Source organism: Hakea prostrata, chromosome 3, assembly GCF_041222555.1.
Source record: "Hakea prostrata isolate BN-2017 chromosome 3, UWA_Hpros_2, whole genome shotgun sequence".
Lineage (NCBI taxonomy): Eukaryota > Viridiplantae > Streptophyta > Magnoliopsida > Proteales > Proteaceae > Hakea > Hakea prostrata.
The window spans coordinates 56,847,884-56,863,415 of NC_142602.1; the positions used below are offsets into that span (position 1 = coordinate 56,847,884).

The 15,532-nt window shown below is 41.9% G+C and overlaps 1 pseudogene; it reads left to right on the plus strand.

Annotated features, from left to right (window-relative positions):
• The first annotated feature begins 14,311 nt into the window (after positions 1–14,311).
• On the plus strand, positions 14,312–15,328 carry LOC149022583 (uncharacterized; annotated as a pseudogene).
• Positions 15,329–15,532: the final 204 nt, after the last annotated feature.

Sequence of the window (15,532 nt, forward strand, 5' to 3'; positions counted from 1 at the left end):
CTTCACTTTACTTATCTGTTTGACACTCTGATTATATCTATTATTCCGATTCGTTTATGATTCATTCTTTCATTATTGGATCTATGATTTATCTTCCGCACTCTTGTTATGGTTGTTCATGATTATGTTATTGTTTATGTGGGAGGTTGATCACTCGATACCTGATCTTCGGGCCGTGGATCACACTCTCGGGTATGCCGATAGGGTACCGGCTGGGAGGGCGCGGATGATTGGTATCGGAGCCCAAGGTTCGAGGAGATCCTAACCACAAAAGACAACAACTGAACATTCCCGAGTCATTGATCCGAAATGACTCTTCTACTCTTAGAAGTGAATAATAGAACACCGAATTAGAAACTTGACCTTTGAGGCATAAGAACATTCTCGAATAACATACCATAATTATACTTGAACAAATGTCACTAATGCAAGGAAAAGAAAGTTGCATAACATACAATAATTAAAGAGAAACAAAATGAACTTCATTAATTTCAAAAGTTTTTACAATGATTACATCTGAAATGCATAAATGGAAAATCCTAAAGTACAGCCTATCTAGGTGATCTACTCGATCTCTCGTATGCTCCGAACTCCTCTCGCTAGCCGAGTCACCCGATGCTCTATCCTGTCTTGTCGAGACTCCATCCTCTCGTACATCTGCTCCCGTCCGACCTCCATCCTCTCTAGCATGGAAGTCATCGATCTCATCTCGTGCACCAAGATCTGAAGTCTCCGGAACCGCATGTGAAGGGCCGCCCGCCTCGAAGTGTGATGAAGGAAACTCATGATGCACCGTGCTCAGCCTCGCGCATATCTCAGATCATCTCCGGCCCGATCATCACTATCAGGACCGATATCCTCTCCTCCATCCCCCGATCCCCCATCCTCATCCCCCGATTCATCATCATCCTCACCCCTCCGGACCAGGAGATCTCTCTAACCGATGTAGTCTCATCCGCCGAATGGTCCGAGTCCCAATGGGGTATCCCCGTGATCTAGTGTCCATCGGAGTATCCTCGAAACTCACCCCGAAATGCCCGAAGATCAAAGTCGAAGCCTCCCATAGCAAAGGTTCCGCATGCTAGGCCGCAGAACCAAGTCCAAGCATGACCCGCTGAATGATGTAGGAGAGATCGATCTCGAAGCCCATGTAGATGCGGTAGATGACCAAGGCCTCCATCACCGTGACCCGATGGTGATGTCCGGCTTTCGGCATGATGTTTCGGCCGACTATGCGACCGATAATACGTGCAGAACCCGTCATCCGTCCGCTAGTCCACGGTGTGAAGCATCGACGGCTACCCCATAGCGTAGAGCATATCTCGCGAAGCTCGTACGGCATCGATGGCCGTCCAGTGCCGCTCCTGCAGGTATCCACACACACCGCCGTGGATAGTAAGGGACCCGCAAGATCTCGGCCGTGTCCGGGTAGAGAAGCGAATCCGAGTCCGAAGGACCCCGCTCCCGAGGACAAGTCCGAGTGGATGTCCCCGGCCCCGAGCCTCCTCGTGAAAGTAAGGTTGCTGAAGAACAACCTCACTAGCTCCGGCATACCGGCAAGTCCTCGGTGAAGAGGTGAGTCCACCGTAAAGTGTCGAACCTCTCGCCGGATCCTAAAGGCTCCGAGCTGGCGTAAGTGAAGTAGACGCCCCATCTCGATGTTACAATAGCTGAAGTAGGCCTCGTACGAAACTCGGCCCGAGGTGTGTCAAATAGGTCCGGCCTCCTAACCTCCTCTCCGGGGCTCGAAAGGAACCCGACCTCCGCCCCTAAGAGCACCTACGATGCGACCCTCGACCTCTACCTCCTCCTCGCCCCTCCCCTCGCATGATGTATCCGTGGAAGAGACAAGAGACAATTCCAATTAGTGCTATTTCAAGAGTTGAGCCAAAAAGGGTATTTTCGTAATTTTTCGGAAAATTTCAAATTTGGGGGAAATTTGATTTGAACATACTAGCATGTGCGCAATACTTGGAATTTCATGTCTATGAAGTTGTTTTGATGAAAATCGATCGAAAACTTGGATTAAAGCGAAAAATTCAGCAAGAAGAAATTTGGGGATTTTGCAATTTAGGTCAAAATTGGATTTTTGAAAAGTTGAAATTGGTTAAATCAAATTGTATGGACCTATCTACAATGTCATCTTGAGCATGTAGCATTTGATCTCGTGCAAAATTTCAAGCGGTTTGAGAGAAAACGAAATTTTTCTAAAGATATCGATTTCGGTATAAAACTTTGCGAGATGAGCACCAAATGTGTTAAAACTTGTTGTCTATGCATGTCATTGTGTTTAAAACCTAGGGAATATGTTTCTAAGCATTCCTAACATGATTTCTAGCATTGGATACAAGTAAAGCATGGTTTTATTGAAATGCAAGCATGAGAAGATGAAAATGGAAGAAAGAATGAGAGATTTACCTTGTTTGTGAAGATGGTGTGTTGTGGTGTTGTTGTTGAAGCACTAAATCACCTCAAGAACACTTGTGGGAACTCTTGGATATTTTCCCTAGAGCTCTCTCACCTTTGGAAGAAGTTAGAATGAGGTTGGAATGTGGAAATGAGGCTTATAATGCGAATTTTCGCATCTGTCTTCATTGGTCGATCGATGGTCGATCGGGTCACTCGACCAACCACTCGACCAATGGTCACAGTGACCTCATTTGCTGTTGAATTTTTGGAAAATGTGATTTTTGCCTTATGGAATATTGTTTGATGACTATATGGATATATTTAAGCATGATTTAAGATTTCCAATCATTTGGTCAAGTGGATTTTTGATGATTTTAAGTAAAGAGTGGAAGCAAGTTGTTGATGATGTTCTTGGATATCTTGCTTATGATTTGGAAACCAAGGTGACACACTAGGTGGGAAAAGTTAAAGAAGAGAAGGGAGTTTCACCTTGGGGAGCTCCGGTCTTGTTCGTCAAGAAGAAAGACGGTAGTATGCGCTTGTGCATCGACTACCGTGAGTTGAATAAGTTGACTATCAAGAATAGATATCCGCTGCCCAGAATTGATGATCTCTTCGATCAGTTGAAGGGTGCAGTTGTGTTCTCGAAGATTGACTTAAGGTCCGGATATCACCAATTGAAAGTGAAGTCTAGTGATATCTTCAAGACAGCTTTCCGAACGCGGTATGGTCACTATGAGTTTAGAGTCATGCCCTTCGGATTGACCAATGCTCTGCGGTGTTCATGGACCTCATGAACCGAGTATTTCATGATGTGCTTGATAAGTTTGTGATTGTTTTCATTGATGACATCTTGATCTATTCGAAGAGCGAAGAAGAGCATGCGAGTCATCTAAGTTTCACTTTGCAAAGGTTGCGGGAAAAGAAGTTGTTTGCTAAGTTTAGCAAGTGTGATTTCTGGCTTAAGAGAGTGGTTTTCCTTGGTCATGTAGTTTCAGCCGAAGGTATTCGTGTCGATCCTGAAAAGGTCCAAGCTGTGGCTGATTGGGAGAGACCGAAGTCAGTAACGGAAATAAGAAGTTTTCTTGGATTGGCGGGTTACTACCGAAGGTTTATTGAGAACTTTTCTCGGTTGGCTGCTCCTATGACTAAGTTGACCAGGAAAGAAGAGAAGTTTGTTTGGTCTGACGCTTGTGAGAAGAATTTCCAAGAGTTGAAAGATAGATTGACAAGTGCCCCGGTTTTGACTATACCGATAGTTCCGGTGGTATGACAGTTTATACCGATGCGCCAAAGATTGGTTTGGGTTGTGTACTTGATGCAACATGGCAAGGTCGTAGCCTATGCTTCTCGGCAATTGAAGGATTATGAGCGGAATTACCCCACTCACGATCTAGAACTTGCCGCCGTTGTCTTTGCTTTGAAGATTTGGAGACATTATCTTTACGGTGAGAAGATTGCCATTTTCACGGATCATAAGAGTTTGAAATACTTCTTTACCCAAAAGGAGTTGAACATGAGACAAAGGAGATGGTTGGAACTAGTCTCCGATTATGATTGTGATATTCAGATCATCCGGGAAAGCAAATGTTGTTGCCGATGCTCTTAGTAGGAAGAACCGAAGAGGACTTTGGATTTGAATGCTTTGAGTTTACCATTGTGGTCTTCTATTGAGAGTTTTGATTTGGAAATCGTCCCCGAGAATTCTGATTTTATTCTTTCGCCATGACGGCAAGATCTGGTCTTAGAGATGAGATTGTTGCTCTGCAGAGTTCGATCAAGAGTTTTTGACCAAAGTTGAGAAGATTTCTTGAACCCGAGTCGGACCCCGACTTTGGTATATCCATGGATGGTGCTTTGTTGTTTAGAGGAAGGCTGTGTGCCGGCAAACGATGAAGTTAAGAATGAAATATTGAAGGAAGCACACCAGTCAGACTTTCTCTGACACCCGGGAAGCACCAAGATGTACAAGGACTTGAAGGAACATTTTTGGTGGACTGGTCTAAAGGCGGATGTTGACGATTTTGTTGCCAAGTGTGAGACTTGCCAACGTGTGAAAGCCGTTCGACAACCTCCATCTGGATTACTTCAACCCCTTCCTATTCCTAGTTGGAAGTGGGAAGATATCTCCATGGACTTTGTGACTAGCTTGCCTCGGACAAGTAAAGGCAATGACACTGTGTGGGTGATTGTTGATAGGTTGACCAAATCAGCCCATTTCATTCCTATGAAGATCACTCATACTCTGGATAAGCTAGCCGGGCTTTATGTGGATAATGTGGTTCGTCTCGCATGGTGTGCCATTGAGTATTGTCTCGGATCGTGATCCTAGGTTCACCTCAAGGTTTTGGAATAGTTTGCGAAGGCCTTGGGAACCCAATTGAACTTGAGTACAGCTCATCATCCACAGTCGATGGACAATCGAGCGGACAATTCAGACATTGGAAGACATGCTCGGATCTTGTGTGGTGGATATGGGTGGAAATTGGGATGAACACCTAGCTTTGGTTGAGTTTGCCTATAACAACGGTTATCAAGCCACAATAGGCATGGCTCCATTCAAGGCTTTGTATGGTAGTACTTGTAGGACACCTTTGTACTTGGACTCGAGACAGTGAAAGAAAAGTCTTAGGTCCTGAGATGATTGAAGCTACAAGTGCTATGGTAGATATGATAAGAGAAAGGATTAAGTCGCCGATGAGACAGAAATCTTATCCTGATAAGAGAAGGACCGATTTGGAATTTCAAGTTGGAGAGAAAGTCTTTCTGAAGGTCTCACCAATGAAGGGTGTGATGAGATTCAATGTTAAGGGAAAGCTTAGCCCTCGTTACATTGGACCTTTCGAGATTTTGGAAAAGGTTGGACCTGTTGCGTATCGATTAGCATTACCTCCGTCTCTTGCTGGTGTGCACAATGTGTTCCATATTTCGATGCTCCGAAAATACATAGAGAATCCGGAACACATTTTGCAGCAAGCACCTGAAGGACTTAGTGCTTATTTGACCTATGATGAAGAACCGGCCAAATCCTGGATAGGAAGGACAAGCAGCAGGAATCGCGCCATTCCTTTGGTGAAGATTCGGTGGAAGAACCATACCCCTGAAGAAGCTTCTTGGGAGAAGGAAGAAGACATGAAGGAGAAGTTTCCTTACCTCTTTGGAAGCACAGTACGCTTTCAATTTCGGGGGACAAAATTTCTTTAAGGGGGGAGAATGTGAAACCCAGCCCTAACCTTGACCCGGAAACCTTGTTATTTGTAGGTCCGATGACCCGAAGTAAAGTAAGAAGTCAGCTTTGGGCCATCCCAGAGAGGACTTGGTGTCGGCTTTGAATCCATGAAGGTTGATGATGAGGTTCTATTTATGGAAACAGAATCCTGATGAAGATCTAATTAGTTGATGGACTTGGGGTGCTCTCTATCTTGGTTTGAAGGCATTTCTACCTATTAGGTAAGTCACTTGACTTGTGTGCAAAACCCCTTTAGGTTTGGATTTGATCTGGGCCTTCAATTCCCTGTTTTGGCCTTCTTTGTCTGCATTGGTCGACTGATTGGTCGACTGGGCCAGTCGACCAATCCACTCGACCAATGGGTGTTGTCTTTGGCAATTAGGTTGATTCTTGCTCTATTTAAGTCTAACCTCGAGTCCACTTCGTATTTGCTGCCTCCAAACCCTCTGGAACGAACCAAAGACCTCTGCAAGTCATCTCTCTTGCATCCTTGGAGTTTTCTTGGCGGATCTTCGTCGGAACTCTTCTTTTTGCATCAAAAGGTATGTCTACTCTCTCTTCTTCTCCTACATCTTTGTTTTTCTTTCCTTTTTGAGTTGAGACAGTAGAAGAGATGATGCATCCTCTGTTGCAAACATCTCTGAACATGTTCTCATGATCATCCTAAGGATTTAAGGCTAGAACAATGATCTTAACCATGATCATTGCAAGCTTTTGAAGGATTCATGATCAAACCATGATTTAATCTCTGTTAATTTCCTAATCTGAATTCTGATCTCTTTGGATCTTCTTTCATTGATCATGTTAGTGGTTAATGGTTGTGTTTTCTTTCCATGATCCATAATCCATAGAATTCTAGTTGTTCTCTTCTACCTTACTATGTGTTCTTCATGATGCATGATAGTTACATATATGGTAGGTTTTATTTCCTTATTTAGATTTATGCTTCTAAGCCTTATTCCATGAAGACCTATGCATGTTTTCATGTTTTCATTACCGAAAGCAATGATCCATCCTCCTATTGTTCTTGTCTTTGTTTTCTATTTCAAAATTCATCAAGATCCATGTTTGAGTTAATTATGGTAACTTTTTGTTTCCTAATTTGGATCTTGATACCTTGATTTGATTAGTGTTTTGAGGTCCCCTTTATGTTAGAATACTACTGATGTAGTCTACCCCTTGATTAGTACCCTTTTGAACCACCAAATTCGGATTTCATATCTCAAAACTCTGATTTTATAAGCTACTGTCTGCATTGGTCGACTGATTGGTCGACTGGACCACTCGACCAATCCACTCGACCAATGAGTACAGCAACTCCGAATTGGTCCGTTTCGGATATTTTGATATATATTCTGCTAGGGATCTTTCCTAATATGTTGTATATACTTGTTTAGGACCTTCTTCTCAAGTTTGCCAAGATCTTACTTGATTTCTTAGGATTCTTTGCGAGTTATAAAAGGTAAGGATGGTTATTTCCTTAATTACATAGATAGCATGAATCTAGTTTCTATATTTGAATATCATTAATATGTTTCCTAAATTAGATTTTTACAATGATATACTACTGTTGCATAACTTTGATTACAGTAGCATTACTTATTCATATTGAAATGATTCATGTATGATTTACTTACCAATGTTATACAAGTGATTGAAATATTGATTTCTTTCCATATATGGAGTTACCATATATGTGATGATATGTATTGATGCATGTGTATGCTTAAGTATGGTTTGGAAAGGAGAGGTGTCCTTTTGACACTTCGTCCTTGGACTACTACGGGAATATTATGGGATATTTCCGGAGATGCCCTCTGGACACCTTCCTAAACTGTTGGATGACATATATAGGATTGTCTAGTAGTGTTTGGCTAGGATGTCCTGTTATGTCAGACCCTAATCGGAGGGGTATTGAGACCGAACGACCCGTGGTAGCAATGGGGATTCATGGGCGCTCAAGACCGGTAACCAACCCGTGAGAGGACAGGAATCACATTGTGGGGGCCATTTGTTGGTAGGGTTGCATATGGTTAGACTTGGGCTCACGGGCGCTTAAGACCGGTAACCAACCCGTGAGAGGACGTGAGAGCTTCCCGTTTACCATATGTGGATAACCAATAGGGTTGATGAGTCCGTAGTCCGAGTTGGTCGGTGCCATAGGATACGCCGACTCTAGTGTGAAGGATACCGGAAAGGATCGTCGGGGACGAGGAATGGAAGTATCTGGATCGACTTGATGTAACCAAGTAGAAGACTTGCATTTGGCTAGGTTTTACCCCGACATGCGCCAAGACTTATACCAAATGGTTGTGAGAGAGTGTGTTGACTTAACCCCCGCCAAGGTTTGTCCTGAGGGATGAAGGACCCATTACCAATCGGCTGCTCAAGACCGGTGAAATGATCCGTGAGAGAATCCAAGATATCTTAAATGGTTGAGGATGTGAGTGGACTTTCCTAAAGAAGTACGGTGCTATGGCTTAAAGCATGTCCGCCAATAGAGACCAGCATACATAGAGTTAGATTCATTCATTCATTGTTTGTCTCATATCATATTGCATTTATGATTGTTCGGAATCCCGCCATTTATGTTATTATGGATTTTAATCGCCTTATCGAGTTTCTTTGAAACTCATTCCTTTATTGTACAATGTTGTTAGACTATCCTGCAGGTCTGAGTACTATGACGGTTCCTATGAGGAAGCGCAAGGCGAAGAGACATATCTCGGGGAAGGTGATTGCGGTTACCACAATTACTCGAAGATCCCGCGGGTGGTTATGCTTCGTACGATGCTTAGTCCGACCATTGAGTGGAAGCGTCCTTGTGCTATTTATGAGATCTACACCTACAAGGATGTCGTCTACAAAGTGGAGAATAATTTAGTTACCCAATGTACTTGCTACTGGGATTAGATTTTATCTAGTTTATTCTTTCGAGCTACTTTTCCGCTGGTTGTAAAGTGGGATTTTTGCTTCACTTTACTTATCTGTTTGACACTCTGATTATATCTATTATTCCGATTCGTTTATGATTCATTCTTTCATTATTGGATCTATGATTTATCTTCCGCACTCTTGTTATGGTTGTTCATGATTATGTTATTGTTTATGTGGGAGGTTGATCACTCGATACCTGATCTTCGGGCTGTGGATCACACTCTCGGGTATGCCAGATAGGGTACCGGCTGGGAGGGCGTGACAGTTTCTGTATATGCATAAAACGAAAATGAGGTTTAAAGGAAAAGTAATGGTAAAGAGAGGAAAGGTATATCATTGTTGCTATCTGTCACATCCTCCCAGCCGGTACCCAATCTGGCATACTCGAGAGTGTGATCCACAGCCCGAAGATCAGGTATCGAGTAATCAACCTCCTACATAAACAATAACATAATCATGAACAATAATAATCGATGTGCGAAAGATAAACCATAGATCCAAATAAGGAAAGAATGAATCATATATATATAAATCAAAGTACTAAATATAATCAGAGTGTCTAAATCAAATAAGTAAAGTGAGGCGAAATCCCACTCTACAACCAGCGGAAATGTAGTTCTAGAAGAGAAGAAACAGAATAGAGTCTAATCCCAATAGCAGGTACAATAGGTAACTAAATTGTTCTCAATCTTATAGACAATATCCCTATAAGTATAAAAATCATAAATGGCACAAGGGCGCTTCCACTCTATGGTCGGACTAAGCATCGTACGGAGCATAACCACTCGCGGGATCTTCAGTGTAATTGTCGTAACCGCAATCACTTTCCTGGAGATATGCCTCTTCTCCTTTCGCTTCTTCATACGAGCAGTCATGATACTCAGAACTTGTAGAGTAGTCTAACAAACATTGTACAAAAGGAATGAGTTTCAAAGAAACTCAGTAAAGCAGTTAAATCCATAATAACATAAATGGCAGGATTACAAAACAAACATAAATGCAATGTGGTATGAGGCAAACAATGAATGTATGAATCTAACTCTACGTATGCTGGTCTCTAATGGCAGACATGCTTTAAGTCATAGCACCGTACTTCTTTAGGAAAGTCTCATTCACTCATCATCAGTTGGTAATGGGTCCTTCATCCCTCAGGACATTCCATGGCTGGGGTATAGGTCACCACTCTCTCACTTCACCATTGGTCTAAGTACCGGCGCATGTCAGGGTTAAAGCCTAGCCAAATGCAAGTCTTCTACTCAGTTACATCAAGTCAGATCCAGATACGTCCATTCCTCGCCCCTGGCGATCCTTTCCGGTTTCCTTCACACTAGAGTCTTCATAGTCCCTGACTACGGACTCATCAACCCTATTGTTTATCCACATATGGTAAACGGGAAGCTCTCACGTCCTCTCACGGGTTGGTTACCGATCTTGAGCGCCCGTGAGCCCAAGTCTAATCATATGCAACCCTACCAATAAATGGCCCCCACAATGTGATTCCTGTCCTCTCACGGGTTGGTTACCGGTCTTGAGCGCCCATGAATCCCCATTGCTACCACGGGTCGTTCGGTCTCAATACCCCTCCGATTAGGGTCTGACATAACGGGACATCCTAGCCAAACACTACTAGACAATCCTAAATTTGTCATCCAACAGTTTAGGAAGGTGTCCAGAGGGCATCTCCGGAAACATCCCATAATATTCCCATAGTAGTCCTAGGACAGAAGTGTCAAAAGGACACCTCTCCTTTCCAAACCATACTTAAGCATACACAAGCATCAATTCATAACATCACATATATGGTAACTTCATATATGGAAAGAAACCAATAATTACAATCAACTTGTATATAACTGGTAAGTAAATCATTCATGAGTCAATTTAATATAAACAAGTAATGTTACTGATATTAAGACAGTACCACAATAGTATAACATTGTAAGAATCTAATTAAAGAAATAAATTAACAAGATTCAAATATAGAAACTAAGATATGCAATTTATGTTGTTAAGGAAGTAACCATCCTTACCTTTTATAACTTGCAAAGGAATCCTAAGAAATCAAGTAAGATCTTGACAAACTTGAGAAGAAGGTCCTAAACAAGTGTAAACAACATATTAGGAAAGATCCCTAACAGAAAAGATATCAAAACATCCAAAACAGACCAAATCTGGAGTTGCTGTACTCATTGGTCGATTGGATTGGTCTACTGTCCCAGTCGACCAATCAGTCGACCAATGGAGACAGTGGCCTACAAAATCAGAGTTTTAAGAATAAAGAACCGAATTTGGTGGTTCAAAAGGGTACTAAACAAGGGGTAAACTACATTGGTAGTATCCTAACATATAGAGGACCTCAAAACACTAATCGAATCAAGTTTTCAAGTTACAAATTAGGAAACAAAAAGTTACCATAATTAGATCAATCATGGTTCTTGAAGAGTTCAAGATAGAAATCAAAGACAAGAACAATAGGAGAATGAATCATTGATTCAGGTAAAGGTATCATGAAAGGCATACTTAGATCTTCAAGAAAATAGATCTAAGAACATAAATCTAAATAAGGAAACAAAACCTACCATAGATGTATCAGTCATGATTCTTGAAGAAAGCATGGTATGATAGAAGAGAAACAACTAGAGATTGATAGATCATGGATCATATAAAGAAAACACAGCGATTGATTACTAACATGATCAATATAGTAGATCTAAGAAGATCAGAATTTAAATCAAAAGATGAACAAAGACAAGATCATGATTTGATCATGATTCCTTCAAAAGCTTGCAATGATCATGGTTAAGATCATCGCATTAGCCATTAATCCTTAGGAAGATCATGAGAGACAAGTTCAGAGATGTTTGCAACAGAGAATGCAGCATCTCCTCTACTGTCTCAACTCAAAAAGGAAAGAAAACAAGGATGAAGAAGAAGAAGAGAGTGTAAACATACCTTTTTGTGTAAGAACACGAGTTTTGACGAAGATCCGTCAAGATAAACACCAAGGACGCAAGGGAGATGACTTGCAAAGGTCTTTGGTTCGTTCCAAAGAGTTTGGAGGCAGAAAATACGAAGTAGACTCGAGATTGGACTTAAATAGAGCAAGCAAGACCTAATTACCAAAGACAGAACCCATTGGTCGATTGGATTGGTCCACGGGTCCAGTCGACCAATGAGTCGACCAATCAGTTCAGCAACTTCTAAACAGGGAATTGAAGGCCCAGATCAAATCCAAACCTAAAGGGGTTTTGCACACATACCAAGTGACTTACCTAATAGGTAGAAATGCCTTCAAACCATGATAGAGAGTACTCCAAGTCCATCAACTAATCCGATCTTCATCAAGATTTAGTTTCCATAAATAGAACCTCATCATCAACACTCATGGATTCAAAGCCAGACACCAAGTCCTCCACTGGGATGGCCCAAAGCTGACTTCTTGCTTTACTTCGGGTCACTGGACCTACAAATAACAAAGTTTCCGGGTCAAGGTTAGGGCTGGGTTTCACACTATCCTTACCTGGGAAGAGACCGTGATTGATTAAGCCTACATCCGTTTTTAGGTCAGCCACGTCAATTGGAGTTCCAGTAGGAATCAAACCCCAAGTTTCTCGGTCATATTCATTGAGTTCTGGATGCACTTTCAAGGGGGACAGGGAGTTCAAAGAATGTAAACACCATCGGGAGTGGAAATTTGGATTTGGAATGGCGCAGAAAAAATACTTTTCTCGCCACTGTTTCTTATCATGGGGAATAGAAGAATCAATGAAAATCTGGGATTCTTTACCCAGTTCATTTGAAATATAAGTTCTTCTAGCAAAGTGAAGGTATCCGCGTTCGCGGGATACTTTCAGAGTGTAGTAGTTCCTGAAAAGATTGACAGAGGGGGTGCGTTTCATTCTGAGAATGAAGGCAAAAAAGCAGTAAATCAACCTCCAACTGTTTGGAGTGAGTTGAGAGGGACAAACATGATAATAATCCAACAAAGACTAGACTATTGGGATCAAAGGAATTCTGAAACCTAAATCGAGATGGTCAAGATAAATGGTGATGACTCCTGGATCAACTGTATAAGGACGATCAGAAGGTTCAGGAGCCCATATCTTGGCGTCAGAAGGGAAATGGTAACTTTCCAAATAAGAAGCCAGGTGAGATTTCTTTACCTTGGTCGGATACCACTCAGGACCTGCATACTTCGGGTCCATTTTCTCTTTGGACATGTCTACAGGCGTATAAGTGACGATAGCCTCGTCATGAGCGTATGGAGAGGGTTTCCACTCTAAAGGATTCTGATGGGAAGAAGAAGCACCAGACATATCTTTCAGTCGTGCGATACTTGGAGGTGTAATGGATTGTGTGGAGGTACTGGGTACTGAAGGGTTGGAAGCAGGATCCATGGTGGAAGCAGGAAAGGAAGAAGAAGAAAACTCGAAGGATAAAATTTGAGGAGAAGTGATAGGAAAAATGGCGTATAAGTGTATTTGATATTCTCTAAAGAGGAGGACAGAGTACGAAGGAGAGCAGGTGACAGTTGACAGATAAATATATAAAGAATGAAGAGAGGCGAAAGGAGATTTCTTGAAAAATGGGGGGAAATACACGATGTTCCGAGACCAATGGTCATTACTTTTCATAACCGACGCGTGGAATCAATCGGTGAATTTAGGGAAATTGCAGTTGAGAATACGAGGATGACAAATGAAAAGTAAGGGAGAACATGATGACTATACGTGGGGAAGAGACAAAATTTATGATCAAGCGGCGATAACGTTAAGGAAGATGAAAAGTTATATTTAAGAATTTGTGAAAAGTCTGACAAGAAAGAGATTTCAGCTGGTTTACAGGATGATTTGGGGGCTGAGTACAAAGATGTAATAATCACGCAAAATGGTTCTACAATTACAAAAGTTATGATTTTAAATGGGGGAGAGCCATAAATCAACTTTTAAGTTAATGATGATATGATGACTTGGCGTCATAGTTCTTTGGAAATCAAAAAGTACCTTGGGAAAAGACGTAAGAGCTAAACAGGGTATGCTGGATGATTTTTTTAAACATGCTGATCAGAGTCTCATATAAGTTCAACCTGATCAGCAGGCTTGGGGGCTTGTGTTGTGGCTAAAATATCCACTTCCGGTTTGTACCGGTCTAATCAGGCTTAACCGGATTCGATTGACGAGATCAAAGAACTTATGGGTTCACTCGAGATTATAAAGAAAAGATGATCAACACCATTCAAGAAGGAGCGATGATCCGACGGTCATGATTGAAAGTATTACTAGCTGGAAAATCCATATAAAAGAGGAAGGAGAGTTCGAGAAGGGTAAGTCTCTCAGATCATGAACACTGGACTCTTTTCCTAATTTTACTCCATTGAAACACCTCAGAAGCTCCTTCGAGCTCTGAAGAACTATCTTCAAAAATCTAACTAGATCGTCGGAGATGCAACGCCGATCAAGACGATCGGCTCCGTTTCTAATCAGTGTGTTTCATTTTTCCAAAAAACGAGAGAGACACAGAAGGATCAGACCAACCAAATCGATCCAGATCTGAGGAGTTCGGTGCGAAGGTGACGGTTGAAGGCGATCGGAAAAATTAGCACCAACACCCGGAAACTGCAATAAAACCTCCATGTTTCTATTCTCTACCTCTTGCCAAGTCCTAACAAAAAGTCCAAATTCTAATTACATATTTCAAAACCCAAAGTTTTCAGAATTCTCTCCAGAACAACTAGAGCTAATGGTGACTACTGCTTCGCTCCTTTCTATTCGACCAACTTGAATCAGAGCATCAGCTCCTTCAAGTCATGGAAAACCTGTAAACAATATCCTGAAAACATCTACGGCCAACTGGTGGACATAGGGGTGTCAATTTGTAGCCCGAACTGTACCGGCCTGTTATAGTCCGAACCGGCCCAAACCAAACCTTAATGGGTCGTAATTGTGCTGAGGGTGGTAGAGCCCGCACCAACCCAAAACCGAACCGCAACCCGTTATAACCCGTTTTACAACCCGTTTTGTAATTTTACATTCAATAATATTTGAATTGTTATATTACCATTAGGTAGTTGATATAGACAATTAAAAAAAAGTAAGCATGATTTCTAAGATCAAATAGCCATTTTACTAATTAATATCTAGGTTCTTGATTTCTATAGAATGGGTGGGGTTTTTTTAATGGAAATTGACCGATAGCAACTTTGTTTTTCATATAATTTTCGCTTTTGCGTAGGATACTCAATTGTTTCTTATTGTTCTTTTTATTATACACCATTAAAGCTTTAGTCAACCTGAGTCTAAACCGTTCATCCAAACTGTTAGTTAGCCCGAATCCAAACCGCACTAATCCAAAACCGGCCCGAAACCGTTATTTTGCTAATGGGCCGTATTTGGGCTAGGTGTTTTTCAGCCCGAAACCATGAAGTCCAGCCCGAAACCGCTCCAAACCGCACCGTTGACACCCCTACCGTGGACACCACTCTTTGGATGGGGATCCGACCCTGATTACATTGATGGCAAAGACAACAACGAAAGTAACGAGGGCAGAAGCACCAATCTCTCTGGAAGATCTGAGTCAGAATCCGAGAGAACGGCGCGCACTAAATATCGATTTGCTCCTGGTTGCTTCACTGAGGAAAAGGCAAAACAGCTCCGGCTGATGACCAGGAAGACCGAAACGTTTGATGATATCATGTACCACTCGGCGATCACGTCTCGTCTCGCTTCTGATATTCCGAATCGTTCCGATAGGTAGCTTAATCGCCACTGCTGTGCGATTTTCCGGCGTAGGTAGTTACTATTTTCCGGCAGTGGACAGTTGAAAGCTAGTCTAGTAGATTTACTTTTTATTTCTTCCTCCCACCAATCAAATTCGTGGACTTTACATGGAGCTTCACACTTCCAAATTCTCTTCAATTGCTACAACGATAATGAAGATGGTGATGATGATTTTTTGTAT